Source organism: Stegostoma tigrinum, unplaced genomic scaffold, assembly GCF_030684315.1.
Source record: "Stegostoma tigrinum isolate sSteTig4 unplaced genomic scaffold, sSteTig4.hap1 scaffold_55, whole genome shotgun sequence".
In the NCBI taxonomy this organism is placed as follows: domain Eukaryota; kingdom Metazoa; phylum Chordata; class Chondrichthyes; order Orectolobiformes; family Stegostomatidae; genus Stegostoma; species Stegostoma tigrinum.
In genome coordinates this window covers 954,980-970,341 of record NW_026728483.1, presented here as the reverse complement: position 1 = coordinate 970,341, position 15,362 = coordinate 954,980, and the positions used below count along the sequence as shown (strand labels likewise).

The following is a 15,362-nucleotide window of genomic DNA, read 5'->3' as shown; positions in this document are numbered from 1 at the left end:
TAATGACTTGGATGAGGGGATTGAAGGATGGGTCAGCAAGTTTGCAGACGACACAAAGGTCGGAGGTGTCGTTGACAGTGTAGAGGGCTGTTGTAGGCTGCAGCGGGACATTGACAGGATGCAGAGATGGGCTGAGAGGTGGCAGATGGAGTTCAACCTGGATAAATGCGAGGTGATGCATTTTGGAAGGTCGAATTTGAAAGCTGAGTGCAGGATGAAGGATAGGATTCTTGGCAGCGTGGAGGAACAGAGGGATCTTGGTGTGCAGATACATAGATCCCTTAAAATGGCCACCCAAGTGGACAGGGTTGTTAAGAAAGCATATGGTGTTTTGGCTTTCATGAACAGGGGGATTGAGTTTAAGAGTCAGGAGATCTTGTTGCAGCTCTATAAAACTTTGGTTAGACCGCACTTGGAATACTGCGTCCAGTTCTGGTCGCCGTATTATAGGAAAGATGTGGATGCTTTGGAGAGGGTTCAGAGGAGGTTTACCAGGATGCTGCCTGGACTGGAGGGCTTATCTTATGAAGAGAGGTTGACTGAGCTCGGTCTCTTTTCATTGGAGAAAAGGAGGAGGAGAGGGGACCTAATTGAGGTATACAAGATAATGAGAGGCATAGATAGAGTTGATAGCCAGAGACTATTTCCCAGGGCAGAAATGGCTAGCACGAGGGGTCATAGTTTTAAGCTGGTTGGTGGAAAGTAGAGAGAGGATGTCAGAGGCAGGTTCTTTACGCAGAGAGTTGTGAGAGCATGGAATGCGTTGCCAGCAGCAGTTGTGGAAGCAAGGTCATTGGGGTCATTTAAGAGACTGCTGGACATGCATATGGTCACAGAAATTTGAGGGTGCATACATGAGGATCAATGGTCGGCACAACATTGTGGGCTGAAGGGCCTGTTCTGTGCTGTCTCTGCGCCGCCCCTCCCCCCGCCTTTTCCTCCATCTCTCTTACTCTCTATCCGAGCCTCTCCACCCGCTCAGCAGGGAGCGTTGTGAGTTTCTTTCGAACAAAGTTTAAAGATCTCTGTTTGAACCCAAGCCATCCGCAATCAGACTGCATTTCTAATCCTCCCTCCCTCTCTCCCTCCCTCACACATACACACACAGTCTGTCTCTTTCTCCCTTTCAGTCAATCCCCTTCCTCTCTTGGTCCTACTCAAGCCTTTTCCCACCCCCGACTCTGCCTCGGCGATGAGTCCGCTGTCTGGATCCCTTTTCCCAGGCGTGGGCTGAGGACCCAGCGGTTCGGCAGCGGGGATCATCGCACGACGCTCCCGGACCCCTACAACCTCCTGTTCTCCAGCGGCCTCCAGCATCACCACCGGGCTGGGAGCAGGCATCCGGGCTGCCGGAGCGCTCGCTGCTCAGTGGCTCAGTCCTGCGCCGCCTTTGCCGGGAGCGGGGATCCGAGGTGGGAGAAGGCCTCTTCGCCCGGCTCCTGGGCACAGCTACCTGCCTGAACAGCTGCCTGGCACCGAGCCTGCGCTCCCCGAGCACCCGGCCGCGGGTCCGCGACGCCTTCCGGGGCTGAGTAGCCGAAAACTATCTCCTACTGCAAGGTGAGAGCGGGGTTTGGGGTGAAGGGAGGACTGGGGACATGAGCACGGTCCCTGTTTCACATCCTGCGCCGCTCCTATCACAAAGCGAGGGGTTGGGAATGTATGTTTTGGGGGTGAGAATAGCCCTCCCCGGGTGAGAGAAGGCTGGGGACATTGGGAGGGTGTCCATTATACAGCCCTGCGCGGGTTTCCGTAGCCGAACAGCCTACTGCTCTCGTCCTACAAGGTAAAGGGAAGGCGGGGGATGGAATGGGGTGGGGTTTCGAGGATAGCCGTCTTGGAAGTGAGAGGACATGGGGAGAGTCACTATCGTACAGCCCAGTGACTGAATGGCTTACAGCTACTGCAAAAGGGTCGTGGTGGGGGTTGGTTTAGGAGAGGGGTGTTGTAGGGAGGTTTGGGGTCACGGGCAGAGCTGCTTTCTTCAGCCGAACAGCCACTGCCACAAGATGAGATGGGAGGAGGTGTTTTCGGAGCGAGGGGATGCCCCCTCGCCCCGCCGCTGTGGGAAGTAGGATCTTTATCGCACAACCCTCCGTAGCCGAATAGCACTCCGACGACAAGGTGGGAAGGCAGGAGGGGCTCCCAGGGATGAGGAAAGGACAGAACCAGGGTCAGTATAAGGTTAGGGGCTGAACAGACCCCTTCCAGGGGCTGAGGGGAGCTCTTGATGCCCTGCGCCAAGCGACCAGCCGAGATCGACCCGCAGCTCTCCGACTACAAGGGGACCCTGTCTCAGAGCATTTCTGGCCGGAGCTCTGAGGGAAAGGGTCATCGCACCCAAAACGCTACCTCGGGACTTTTTCTTGACAGATGCTGAGCATTTTCAGCAACTTGTGTTTGCATTTCTACCCGGAGGTGGGTTTGTGGAGAGACACCATGGTAAGGGAATGGGTGTGGGGTTTGATGGGGCAGTCACAGAGACTGTCGAGAGAGAGAGAGAGAGAGGCAACCCCCGTGTCAGGGTTTGGAAAATCTCCGGCAGTGCTTCATTTCTCTCTCAGCCGAAGGCGCTGCGTGCTTTGGTTTCCTTTGATCTTGTACTCTCTCCCCCTGTGAATAAAGCCAGAGTGAGAAAGAGAGAGAGTTTGTGGTGGGAGAGAGAAAAGGGACAGAAAGATGGAAATAAAGGAGCATGACAAGGGAGTGAAATTAGGGCCAGCAGAGGTGAGAGAGGGGGAGAGAATCAGAGTGAGGGAGGAAGAGTGATAAAACACAAACAAAAGAGAATGGGAGGTAACGAGGTGTTCATGAGCATGAAACAGCAGGACATGCAGCATCAGAGGCCAGGGAAGCTGATGTCAGCCTGTCTGCTGTGTTCATCTCCCTTCCTCCGTTCCCCCCCTCCTCCTGCCCCTTTGCCCCCCCTCCTCCTGCCCCTTTGCCCCCCCTCCTCCTGCCCCTTTGCCCCCCTCCTCCTGCTGCCCCTTTGCCCCCCCTCCCCCTCCTCCTCCTGCCCCTTTTCCCCCTCCTCCTCCTGCCCCTTTTCCCCCTCCTCCTCCTGCCCCTTTTCCCCCTCCTCCTCCTGCCCCTTTGCCCCCCTCCTCCTCCTGCCCCTTTGCCCCCATCCTCCTCCTGCCCCTTTGCCCCCCTCCTCCTCCTGCCCCTTTGCCCCCCCTTCCTCTTGCTCCCTCCAGTCATCCATTCCTTCTTCCAGTCAGTCCTCGCTCCCTCGCTCCCTCCCACCAGCCATCCATTCCTCCCTCCCTCGCTCCCTCTAGTCAGTCAAAACAACTAAGAAAATTACAGCACAGGAACAGGTCCTTCAGCCCTCCAAGCCTGCGCCGATCAAGATCCTCTGTCTCACCTGTCACCTATTTTCTCACGGTCTGTGTCCATTTGCTCTCTGCCCATTCACGTACCTGTCCAAATATATCTTAAAAGACGCTAACGTGTCTGCGTCTCCCACCTCCGCTGGCAACACGTTCCAGGTGCCCACCAACCTCTGTGTAAAGAACTTTCCATGCATATGTCCCTTAAACTTTGCTCCTCTCACTTTGAACTCATGACCCCTCGTAATTGAGTCCTCCACTCTGGGGGTAAAAAGCTTTTTGCTGTTCACCCTGTCTATACCCTCATGATTTTGTTGACCTCAATCAGGTCCCCCCCAATCTCCATCTTTCTCATGAAAATAATCCTAACCTACTCAACCTCTCTTCATGGCTAGCACCCTCCATACAAGGCAGCATCCTGGTGAACTTCCTCTGCACCCTCTCCAAAGCATCCACAACCTTTTGGGAATGTGGCGACTGGAACTGTGCACAGTAGTCCAAATGTGGCCAAACCAAAGTCCGATACAACTGCAACATGACCTTGGCAAGTCTTGTACTCAATACCCCATCCAATGAAGGAAAGCATGCCATATGCCTTCGAGACCACCCTATTGACCTGCGTTGTCACCTTCAGGGAACAATGGACCTGAACACCCAGATCTCTCTGTTCATCAATTTTCCCCAAGACTTTTCCATTTACTGTATAGTTCGTCCTTGAATTTGATCTTCCAAAATGCATCACCTCGCATTTTCCCGGATTGAACTCCATCTGCCATTTATCTGCCCAACTCTCCAGTCTATCTATGTTCTGCTGTAACCTCTGATAGTCCCCTTCACTATCGGCTTCTCCATTCCTCCCTTGTAGTGCGATTCGGCAAGACTAAGGAGGCATAGAATGGGTGTGCAAAATGCAGGGCAATGGGGACAATTGAATTGTGGAGCTGGTTTAAGGAACAGATATTGCGTGTCCTTGATAGGTACGTCCCTGTCAGGCAGGGAGGAAGCGATCAGCTAAGGGAACCGTGGTTTACTAAAAAACCTGTATCTCTTGTTAAGCAGAAGAGGGAGGATGATGTGACGATGAGACCAGATGGTTCACATGAGGTGATGGAGAGCTACAGATTAGCTAGGAAGGATTTAAAGAGAGAGTTAAGAAGAGCAAGGAGGGTACACGAGCAGACACTGGCAGGTAAATAAAGGAGAACCCGAAAGCTTTCGATAGGTATGTGAGGAATAAGAGGATGACTTGGGTAGGCATAGGGCCAGTCAAAGACAGAAGTGGGAAGTTGTGTGTGGACGCTGTGGAGATTGGAGAGGTGCTAAATGAATGTTTCTCATCTGTTTTCACTGAGGGACAGGAGAATATTGTAGAGGAGGTGACTGAGTTAGAGGCTACTAGAATTGAAAGGGTTAAGGTTAGTAAGGAGGAAGTGTCATCAATTCGACAACGTGTGACGGTAGGTAAAGCCCCTGGGCCTGATAGGATTTTTCCGAGGATTGTCTGGGATGCTAGGGAGGAGGTGGTGGAGCCTTAGGCCTTGATCTTGGAGTCCTCATTGTCTGCAGGTTTAGTACCAGAGGAGTGGAGAATTGCAAATGTTGTGCCCTTGTTCAAGAGGGGCAGTAGGAATGACCCAGGCAATTATAGACCTGTGAGCCTTAGGTGTGTTGCAGGAAAAATTTTGGAAAGGATTATAAGAGATAGGATTTATAATCATCCAACAATCAACAACTTGATTGGAGATAGTCAGCATGGATTCGTCAAGGGCAGGTCGTGTCTCACAAACGTCATTGAGTTTTTTGAGAAGGTGACCAAGCATGTGGATGAGGGTCGGGCAGTTGGCGTGGTGTACATGGACTTGAGTAAAGCCTTTGATAAGTTTCCCCATGGTAGGCTCTCGAAGAAAATACAGAGGCACGGGATTGAGGGAGATTTAGCCAGTTGGATTAGAAACTGGCTTTCGGTAAGAAGGCAACAAGTGGTGGTTGATGGAGAATATACAGCCTGGAGTCCGGTAACGCGTGGTGTGCCTCAAGGATCTGTTTTGTGACCACTGCTGTTTGTCATTTGTATAAATGACTTGGACGCAGGAATTGGTTGATGGGTTCGTGAGTTTGCAGATGACACTAAAGTCGGTGGAGTGGTGGACAGTGTGGAAGAATGTTGCAGGTTGCAGGGAGACTTGGATAAACTGCAGAATTGTCCCGAAATTTGGCAAATGGAGATTAATATGGATAAATGTGAGGTGTTTCACTTTGGGAGGAATAATAGGAAGGCAGAACACCGGGTCAACGGAAAGATTCTTGGCAGTGGAGATGAGCAGAGGGATCGTGGTGTCCATGTACATAGATTCCTGAAAATTGCCACCCAGGTTGATAGTGCTGTTCAGAAGTCTGATGGTGTTTTAGGTTTCATTGGTAGAGGGATTGAGTTGCGGAGACGTGATGTCATGCTGCAACTCTACAAAACGCTAGTGCGGCCTCAGTTTGAATATTGCGTGGTCGCTCCATTACAGGAAGGATGTGGAATCATTGGAACAGGTGCAGAGGAGATTTACCAGAATGTTGCCTGGTCTGGAGCGAAGGTCTTATGAAGAAAGGCTGAGGAACTTGGGTCTGTTCTCATTGGAGAGAAGGAGGCTCAAGAGGGGATTTAATAGAGACATACAAGATGGTCAGTGGATTAGATAGGGTGCACAGTGAGAGTTTTTTTCCGAGGATGATGACTTCAGCTTGTACAAGTGGGTGCAGCTACACTTTGAGGGGTGATGGATTTAAGACAGATGTCAGAGGCAGGTTCTTTACTCAGAGAGTGGTAAGGGTGTGGAATGCCCTGTCTGCCAATGAAGTTAACTCAGCCACATGAGGGGCATTTAAACAGCCCTTGGATCAGCATATGGTTGACAATAGGATAGTGCAGGGGAATGGGCTTCGATTAGTTCACAGGTCGGCGCAACATGGAGGGCCGAAGGGCCTGTTCTGCGTTGTGTTCTTCTCTGTTCAGTTACAGTTCACAGATTACTCTACCACTCATTTTAGTGTTGTGTGAAGAGGATAATGAACATCTGCAGAAGGACGCAGAAAGTGTAAGTGAATGGACAATGGCAGATGGAGTGCAACGATGGTAAAAGTGAGACTATCCATTTTGGTAGCAATTAGGACAAAATGGAGTTTTAGTTAAATGGTGAAAAATTGTAGCATGCTGCTATTCCCCGGCTGAATGTTTTAAAGGCCAAGACAGACAGATCTTTGAACAGCAAAGGAATTGAGTTTAAAAATCGGGAGGGGATGCTCCAGTTGTATAGGGTGCTGGTGAGGCTTGATGTCGAATAGTTTGTACAGTTTTAGTCTCCTCACTTGAGAAAGGATGTGCTGGCAGTGGAGGGGGTGCAAAGGAGCTTCCCAAGATTGATTCCACAATTGAAAATGTTGCTGTATGGGGAGAGATTGAGGAGACTTGGATTGCACTCTCTGAGACTTCGAAGAATGAGGGGTGTTCTAATAGCACCTTTTAAAATGATGAAAGAAATAGATAGGAAAGAAACACGGAAGTTGTTTCCACTGATGGGTGAAATTACAACTAGGCGGCACAGCCTCAAAATAAGGGTGAACAGATTTCAGACTGAGTTGAGGATGAGCTTCTTCATCCAAAGGGTTGTGAATCTGTGGAATTCTCTGCTCAGTGAAACAGTCAAGGTTCCCTGGTTGAATGTTTTAAAGGCCAAGACAGATAGATCTTTGAACAGGAAAGGAATTGAGTGTTATGGTGAATGGGAGGGTAAGTGGAACTGAGTCCGCCAAAAGATCAGCGATGACCTTATTGAATGGCGGAGCGAGCTGGAAGAGACAGATGACCTACTCCTTTATTTCTTCTGTCCATATGTCCTTAGATTGCCATCCTTGTCATTCCTCCTTCCCTGGAATAGGCCAGTTCTGAACGCTGATCAGTAGGTCTTTAAATATCTCCCGCGTATCAAATGCCGACTTGTTCAATCAAAGCTCCTCCCAATTAATACTGCTCAGCTCCTACCTAATACTGATGTAATTTTCCTTCCCCCAATTTCGTAGCTTCCCCCAAGGTCCTGATTATTCATAGCTATCTTAAAATGTAAGGAGAGGCGATCACCCCGTTGAAGAAGCTCCTGGTTCAGTGTTTTCCCCCATGTGGGAGTCAACTACAGGTTTTCTTGTTCCAAGGTTGGGGAGGAAATAGCCGAGTGGTATTATTGCTGGATTGTTAATTCAGAGACTTAGATAACATTCTGGGGACCGGTGTTCAAATCCCAGCACAGCAGGTGGTGGAATTTGAATTGAATACAAAAGAAAATCATGAATGAAGAATCTAATGATGACCATGAATCCATTGTCAAATGTCAGAAAAACCCACCTGCTTCACTGATGTCCTTTCGGAAAGGAAACTGCCATCCTTACATGGTCTGGCCTACATGTGACTGCAGACCCACAGCTAGATGATTGACTCTGAACTGTCCCCTGGGCAATTCGGGATGGACAATAAACACTGCCGAGCTAGTGATGTCCTCCTCCCATTAGTAAATAAATAAAATTGGATTCTATGTCTTCCGATTGAAGATCGTTTCTTGTTCTCACAGTAATTTCATCGCTTACAGTCAGTTTCCCTCTTGCCTGTCTTTTTGGAATGTCACGTAGCCCTGCACATTTACCTCCAGTGTTGATCGCCTTATAACCATGTCTTTGTAATAGCTCTCAAATCATGCCCGTCAACCTGTATGTGTGCTATGAATTTGTTGATTTTGTTCTGAATACAATGAGCACACAAGCACAGAGTCATTAATTTTGATTTATAACTTTATTTCACCTCTTGACACTATTTACAGCTGTTTTCTGTTTCTACATGCTGTCTTTTCCAGTCCCATGCTGAGTATTGTTATCCCAATAGTTCTTTAATGTCAGTGTGTGTGTATTCCTGGGCGACTATGCTCGTGTGGTCTACGGAGTTGTGGAGGTCACAGTTCTAGGACAGCCATTTCATAGGCCTCTGCTGCAGCTAAGAAGAAAAGACAATCTCTTGCTCTGAGCTCTGCAAACCAGGGCAATGTCAAAAAGGAAACAAGGTCAAAAGAATTTCAACAAGGATCTCAAAATTAACTGCTGAATTCACATAAGCATTCCGGGGATCGCCCAATGTAGTGGCCACAACATCCCACTTTCTATTCCTCACAAACAATCCAAAGGCTGAACTATCCGTATCCCTCTTAACTTTTACGTTTTTTGAGCTAATTTCTTGTTTCTAACTTGTGTGTATTTGTGGTGCCTTCTGACTTCTTGCATTTAGCAATTGATAAACTCACTTTCTCACTAATTCAGTAAAACCTAGTTTTATAGAATCCCCAGTGTGGAAACAGGCCATTCAGTTCAAGAAGTCCACAGCAACCCTACAAAGAGCATCCCACCCAGACCCATCCCCATTCCCTACTCTATCCCTGTCAGCCTGCATTTCCCATGGCTGATATACCTAACCTACACGTGTGTGGGCACTGTGGGTAATTCAGCATTCCCAATCCACCGAACCTGCACATCTCTGGACTGGTCAAAACAATGATTCGATTTGAATTAGTTATAATGCAGCTGTTAACAGTAATCCTCCGTCCCTGTGTTGGAGCGAGATTTAACATTCAAGATCAAAAATGAAACACTTGAACAAGGTAGCTCAAATTGAGGTTGTTGACTTGCTCGCCGAGCTGGCTTGTTTTCATTGAGACGTTTCGTCACCATGATTGGTGACATCACCAGCAGAGCCTCCAACGAAACAATGTTACTTTACTCTGTCTGGAATTTATACTGTCCGGTCAGTTACCATGAGTACTGTCATTTCGGGTTTTGATCTGTATGGGTTTGTATGTGCGGTCCAATTGTATCTGTTTGTTGGTTGCATTATGGGTGGAGGATCACGCCACTCATACGAAACTGGGACAAGGTAACCATAGTAGCCCAAGCCAAGTGTAGACACGCAGAGGAATTCCTAGAGGCATGGTTCACCACCCATTCTGCAGGCTCACATTCTTGGTCTCTTCAGTTTGAATATGATCACTCAACCATATCCTTTATGACAAACAACAGAGTCTTACTTCCTAAAATCTTCAAACAGGACTGTCCAGACAGATTCACTTGTTCTCATGATATCGCCTTCTGCTGGAGGGATTCCGAAATGTCTGCATTCTTCCTCAACTGAGCATTCCTTGCGTTCGTGGTTGACAGAGCTCTCGGCCATGTCCAACCCATCTCGTACACTTTGGCCTCACCCCTGATGAGGTACCCTGGTCCTCAATGACCAACCCATCAATATCCACATCTAGAAGAACATCAGCCACGATTTCCAACAAGATCCCACCACCAGGCATATATTCCCCTCCCCTCCCTTGTCAGCCTTCCGCAGGGACCATTCCATCAGGACACCTCGGTCCACTCCTTATCCATTCGCAACACCTCCCCATAACCCGACAGCACTTTCCATGCCACCACAGAAGGCAGAACATCTGTCCATTTACTTCCTCCGGCTTCACTATCCAAGGCTTCCAGGGGAAGCAGCGATTTACCCACACTTCACTCAATCTAGTCTACTGTATTCACTGCTCACAATATTGTCTCGCTCTGCACCGGGGAGACGAAACACAGACTGACCAACCACTTGGCTGAACACCTATATTCTGTACATAAAAATGGCCCCAGGTTTCCAATTGCCTATCACTTGAGCACCCCATCATGATCCCTGGCCAAAATCTCTGTCTCAGGCTTGCTGCAGTGCTCCAGTGAGTGCAAGGTAGAAGACAAAAATCTCATGTTTGCTTTGCAGAACACCTCCGCTCGGTTCGCAATCAACAACAGCACCTTCCAGTCACCCACCATTTTAACTCCTTTAACTCCCCCTCCCATTCCTTAGACGGCATGTGCATCATGGGCCTCCTGCAGTGCCACAATGATGCCACCCGAAGGGGGCAGGAACAGCAACTCATATTCCGCTTGGGAACCCTGCAGCCCAATGGTATCAATGTGAACTTCACAAGCTTCAAAGTCTCCCCTTCCCCCACTGCATCCCAAAACGAGCCCAACTGCATCCCAAAACCAGCCCAGCTTGTCCCACCTCCCTAACCTGTTCTTCCTCTCACCTATCCCCTCCTCCCACCTCAAGCCGCACCTCCATTTCGTACCGACTAACCTCGTCCCATCTCCTTGACTTGTTCGTCCTCCCCGGACTGACCTATCCCCTCCCTACCTCCTCACCTACACTCACCTCTACTGGTTCCATCCCCACCTCTTTAACTTGTCTGTCTCCTTTCCACCTATCTTCTCCTCTATCCATCTTCGATCCGCCTCCCCCCCTCTCCCTATTTATTTCAGAACCCTCTCCCCCTCCCCCTTTTCTGATGAAAGGTCTCAGCCCAACATCTGAGCTTTTGTGCTCCTGAGATGCTGCTTGGCCTGCTGTGTTCGTCCAGCTGCACACTTTGTTATCTCTAAGTGTCTTAACAACCTCATTAAGTGAGTTCTGGAGAGAACTATGCAGGGGAGACTTAGGGTTTGTCATTCTAACTTGCCTGTCCTGAAAGATGAAAGTTGGTTTATTTTGGATGTTTGTTTCATAGCTATGAAAGATATCCTGAAAGGATTTTTCATATCTTTTGTTGAGAATTTTACCCGTTTAGTTACTCTAATCCTTTTCCTTTTTTAAAGTTTGCTTGGTAGTCATAAATTTCAAATATCGGCCGAATTTTATTCGGCTTTGTATTGGTTCTCCGTGATTCCCCGTTAATGGCTCCGCGACCTGCTAGCTAATTACAGAATTTATCATTGATGTGCCTGTCATAAAATCTTTAGTCTTATACTATGTATTCCCAATTTCAGGAGAAAGTCCAGAGACCTTTTAAAGGAAAGGGGTTTAGAAAGAACACTTAAGTTGTATAGATCCAAGTCATGAATAGTTGATAAATTATTTGCACTTCATATTTCCAGAATCTACCCCGGAAGAGAGAGCCCAGAGAATTGCCCAAGCTGTCTGCAAACAGTCAATTGACGTGAAGGAAAATTGGGACCAATTGAAAACCCATGCGAGCAACTGGCAGAAACAGGTGGAAAAGGCGTTAGAGAAACTTCAAGAACCGCAGAAAGCTCTGGATGATCTTGAGTCTCATGTGATAACAGCTGAGGGGGTCCACACTGATTGGCAACCTGTGAATGACCTGTTTATTGACGCATTGCAGGATCACATTGATAAAACCACAGTAAGTGCAATTACTTTACACTTCACTTATGAACAGATGTAACCGCAATGTTGTATCGAGACAATCAGTAATATGAGTAGTGAAGTAATATTGATTGAATGGTTGTTAACTTAATTTGTAAATTAAAACTTAGTTGAGCATGCCTTCTGATGATATCACATTGGTAATATTAGTATAATTGAGGATTTTATTGGTCAGTGACATCAGGTGAGTTATCTGCTTGTTGCCATGTTATCAGGACTAAAGGTGAAGTCTTACCACACCATTTGGCCACTCCTTAGAGAGAGACAACTGGTTATGATTTAATCTGAAGATCACCATGCCTTGGGCAAGTAGAGGGGTTGAGGCGAAGAACCTTTGTGGTAAGCTCACTGGTGTGGCAATTGAGCCCTCTCTGCAGGGCATCACTCTGCATCACAAACCAACCGTTCAGCCCACGGAATTTGAATAGAGTTTAGGATTGGAGAGCAATCCATGCAATTATATTTTTTTTGAATGAATGTTTCTCAATGGGACTCTCTCACTGGCAAACTTTTTAAAAGCCAGCTCAGCCATACAGGCTCGATCAGTTCCTGATCTCAGCTGAATTTTTTGATCTGGGGTGGGTCAGCGTGAGGAGTTCAGTGATTGGAATGAATTCTCATGAAGTTAGCGAGAGGGATAGTACACGTGAATAGATCAATGTTTTGAAAAGCGGATGAGAACGAGGGGGATCCTCTTCGGGCGGTTGTGGCGGGGGCGGGGTGTGAGGGATGCATCTGCTCCCACGATAAGACATTCCACTCCCGCACATCCCAGATGTCCAAGTTCTTTAAGGACCGCAACTTTCCCCCCACAGTGATCGAGAACGCCCTTGACCGCGTCTCCCGATTTCCCGCAACACATCCCTCACACCCAGCCCCCGCCACAACCGCCCTAAGAGGATCCCCCTCGTTCTCACACACCACCCTACCAACCTCCGGATACAACGCATCATCCTCCGACACTTCGGCCATTTACAATCCGACCCCACCACCCAAGATATTTTTCCATCCCCACCCCTGTCTGCTTTCCGGAGAGACCACTCTCTCCGTGACTCCCTTGTTCGCTCCACACTGCCCTCGAACCCCACCACACCCGGCACCTTCCCCTGCAACCGCAGGAAATGCTACACTTGCCCCCACACCTCCTCCCTCACCCCTATCCCAGGCCCCAAGATGACATTCCACATTAAGCAGAGGTTCACCTGCACATCTGCCAATGTGGTATACTGCATCCACTGTACCCGGTGCGGCTTCCTCTACATTGGGAAAACCAAGCGGAGGCTTGGGGACCGCTTTGCAGAACACCTCCGCTCAGTTCGCAACAAACAACTGCACCTCCCAGTCGCAAACCATTTCCACTCCCCCTCCCATTCTCTAGATGACATGTCCATCATGGGCCTCCTGCACTGTCACAATGATGCCACCCGAAGGTTGCAGGAACAGCAACTCATATTCCGCCTGGGAACCCTGCAGCCATATGGTATCAATGTGGACTTCACCAGTTTCAAAATCTCCCCTTCCCCTACTGCATCCCTAAACCAGCCCAGTTCGTCCCCTCCCCCCACTGCACCACACAACCAGCCCAGCTCTTCCCCCCCACCCCACCCACTGCATCCCAAAACCAGTCCAACCTGTCTCTGCCTCCCTAACCAGTTCTTCCTCGCACCCATCCCTTCCTCCCACCCCAAGCCGCACCCCCATCTACCTACTAACCTCATCCCACCTCCTTGACCTGTCCGTCTTCCCTGGACTGACCTATCCCCTCCCTACCTCCCCACCTATACTCTCTCCACCTATCTTCTTTACTCTCCATCTTCGGTCCGCCTCCCCCTCTCTCCCTATTTATTCCAGTTCCCTCTCCCCATCCCCCTCTCTGATGAAGGGTCTAGGCCTGAAATGTCAGCTTTTGTGCTCCTGAGATGCTGCTTGGCCTGCTGTGTTCATCCAGCCTCACATTTTATTATCTTGGACTTCTCCAGCATCTGCAGTTCCCATTATCTCTGATACTATTTATAACACACCACACTGACTGTAACTCCAAGCTGTGTGTTTCTTCAACAAAATATCTGCAAATAAACAAACATCCTGGATGAAGACTTATTATCTGACACTCCACTCACACCAGTTGTATGATCTTTTGATCTGTCTGCTTATAAATTGTGTGCCTGTGTGTTTTCCTCTCTGACCACACGTGATGAAGGGACTGCACTTCAAAAGCTTGTATGATTTCAAATAAACCTGTCAGATTATAACCTGATGCCATGTGGCTTCTGACTTTGTCCATCCTAGTCCAACACCAGCACCTCCACATTATAAGTGTTTGAAACCAAGTCAGTGCAACAGGTATATGTCGAACATTTGACTTCAGAAGGATGCCTCGTGCTGAAAAGTTTATTAATAACAAAGGATTTCTCCATTATGCCATCTATCATAACATGCTGCGCCTCACAGTCATAATGAAAGGATGCCCACTTTAATTTAGCAGCGCCAAGAACAGTTATGGACATTTTTAGCATGGGAGAAGGCCATTCAACCTATTTTATCTGTACCAGCTCTCTCCCAGAGCAACAAAATTAATCCTTTTCTCGAATTCATTCCACATATTTCACAGGATTGAAATATATAGGTACATAGTTAAGAGATTTTAACATCGAGTGAGCAGTTCTCGCACTTCACCTTGTCACTAACAATTGAAAACGTGACTTAGAAAGAGTGGGTCTTTATTTTGTTCTGTTGTGATGATGAAGAAGATGCAAGTCCAAGTGCTGGAACTGGCCTCTTGAACTTAGAAACATTTAAATGTGTATAAAATGAATTCTGTGCGCATCTATTAAAAGCAGTTTTATGGAAGGAAAAGGTACCAAAAAAGATTTGGTGTATTGTACTTGATGCTATTATACTCCAACATCTGAAAACAGAACTCTACGACTGTGAGTGTTGAGATCTGAGAGGGTGCTATCTTGTTTGAATTTACATTGCTAAGTCTAGGCCTCTTTTCCCAACAGCAAAATTGGTAATGCAGAAAGAAATGGATGTTTCTCGCATTTGTTGGCTGTAAGTGTCTGTTTAAAGTTTGAGTACAGTTTCCTCATATACAGGTGCTTAACCTGCTTTTACAGTTTGAACATTTGTTGTGCCAATGCAAATTGTTTGAATGGTTTCACCTCCAGTTTTCTTCTTTATACATATTTTGTATTTTTTCAGGGTAAGGACTGCCTGCAAAATCTGAGATTGGGTTTTGAAAGACATCAACCTTTGCTTGCGAGAGATAATGGTAACTGCAGATGCTAGAGAATGCGAGATAACAATGTGTGGAGCTGGATGAACACAGCAGGCCAAGCAGCATCTCAGGAGCACAAAAGCTGACATTTCGGGCCTCGACCCTTCATGCGAGAGAACGTAACGTAAGAAAGAAGAACAGGACTAAGTAGTATTATCCTTCAAAGCCTTGTTGAGTTGATTTGTCCTGTTTTGTTCCTTACTTTTACATTTATTAAATCCACTTTTTTAAAAGCATTCTTTCACAGGATGAGGGCACTGCTGGCAAGGCTAACATTCATTTCCCATCCCGGAATGGCTTGGTAGGCCATTTTGGAAGTCAGTAGAGAGTCAGCCATATTCCTGTGAATTTGAAGTCAGATACCAGAATTGTGAAGGGATGCAGATTCCTTTCCCTAAAGAATAGATTAGTGAATTCAGTTTTCTGTTACAATAATTTATGATAGTTTCATCGTCACTGTTACTTTTAA

At 47.7% G+C, this 15,362-nt stretch overlaps 1 long non-coding RNA gene across 1 annotated transcript; it reads left to right on the top strand.

Annotated features, from left to right (window-relative positions):
* The first annotated feature begins 918 nt into the window (after positions 1 to 918).
* Positions 919 to 15,155, top strand: LOC132208862 (uncharacterized). Its single transcript, XR_009444965.1, has 3 exons — positions 919 to 1,560; positions 11,322 to 11,590; positions 14,818 to 15,155. It is a non-coding gene; the product is annotated as an uncharacterized LOC132208862 (long non-coding RNA).
* The last annotated feature ends 207 nt before the right edge of the window (positions 15,156 to 15,362 follow it).